General features: G+C 40.0%; 1 pseudogene; it reads left to right on the top strand.

Annotated features, from left to right (window-relative positions):
* Nucleotides 1-677: 677 nt before the first annotated feature.
* On the top strand, nucleotides 678-1,261 carry LOC104859642 (annotated as a pseudogene).
* Nucleotides 1,262-1,388: the final 127 nt, after the last annotated feature.

Here is a 1,388-nt window from a genome sequence, read left to right as displayed (position 1 = left end):
GTACAAGATCCCAACAATAAATGTAACTGTACTGTATCCCTAAAATGTACCAATAAACTCAATGAGGAAAAAAACCCTGTAATTCTATTTTCTACTGGCCTTCAATATTACTTATGAGATGTTAGCAATCTTTCATATCATCATTATGCATCTTTTTGCCTATATTTCCCCCTCTTTATTTTTCTCAATATCTTAATATGGAAGCTTTCAAGCTGAAATTATCCACTATGTAGCTCAGCTGAAAATTTCAGCTGTTTGTGGTGGTGCATGCCTATAATTCTAGCTATTTGGGAGGCTATATAACTCCAGAATTGAAGGAAGCTGAGGCCAGAGGATTTGCAAGTTCAAGCTCTCACTTAGGCAACTTAGTAAGACCTATCTTAAAAGCAAAAAAATTAATAAATAAAAATTTAAAAGAATAAATAAAGGGCCAGGGATTTAGCTCAGTGGTGCTGTCACCTGCCTTGCAAGTGTAAGGTTCTGAGTTCAATCCCTGGTCCCCAAAAAATAAAAATAAAAAGCAAAAAAATAAAAAGGGCTGGGGATATAGCTTAGTGTAAAGGTCCTGGGTTCAAACTTTAGTATCACAACAATAATGATAATAACAACAATAAAAGTCATACAATATAGAGCAAAAGCTTCACGACATTGTGACCCCGGCCCTGGCCAAGCACTAGGATGGAGCTGGAAGAGGCGATGCACTGTGGCAGCTGCAGAAGCTGCCTCCCCTGCCCAGCTTCATATACTAATCGATGGCATCTGTGGTCGAGTTTATCCTCCGTACCAGGATTATCACAGTGTTTGGGATTCAACAGAAGGGATTCATGTTCTAGGAGATGTCACCAAGTTCTTCAAAGCAGGAGCTGGTAAAAATTTATCTGATGAAGAGACTCTTCAACAGTTTGATCAGTTGAGTTCATCCCATCAAGAATCTATCGCGAAATGATTGAAAAGTAGGAAAGATTAAATCGAGCAGGTGCTGCTAGGAGAGATGGTTGGTGTCTGCTCTGCACAGCTACAAGATTCTGACTGGCCACTAAAGCTTTCTAGTGATGAAATCGCTACTTTACAAATGCTGCTTTTTAACCTTCATCTAGATGTAGAAGAAAATGGTGAAGTAAAACCACATTCTGTTCAAACCAGTAAGGAAGAGCTGCGGAATCTCATTAATTCCTTGGAAGCAGCTCATAAGGTGGTCCAGCAGTTGAAAGAACCAGAGACGATGAACGCCAGCACTATCAGATTTCACGGCTACGACTGAGAGGGCAGAGTGAATACTGCGTTCAGAATCCCCGCAGCTTACTGACTGCTGTGTCAGCCTGAGAAAGAAGTGGTGTTGAGATTAGAAAGATAAAAATGTATTAGTGTCTCTGAAGAACGGGAAATTA

The sequence above is a fragment of the Fukomys damarensis genome, unplaced genomic scaffold (assembly GCF_012274545.1).
Source record: "Fukomys damarensis isolate Sample0158 unplaced genomic scaffold, DMR_v1.0_HiC HiC_scaffold_16027, whole genome shotgun sequence".
NCBI classification, from domain to species: domain Eukaryota; kingdom Metazoa; phylum Chordata; class Mammalia; order Rodentia; family Bathyergidae; genus Fukomys; species Fukomys damarensis.
The sequence above is the reverse complement of the archived record's forward strand: the minus strand, read 5'-3'. Positions and strand labels throughout refer to the sequence as shown.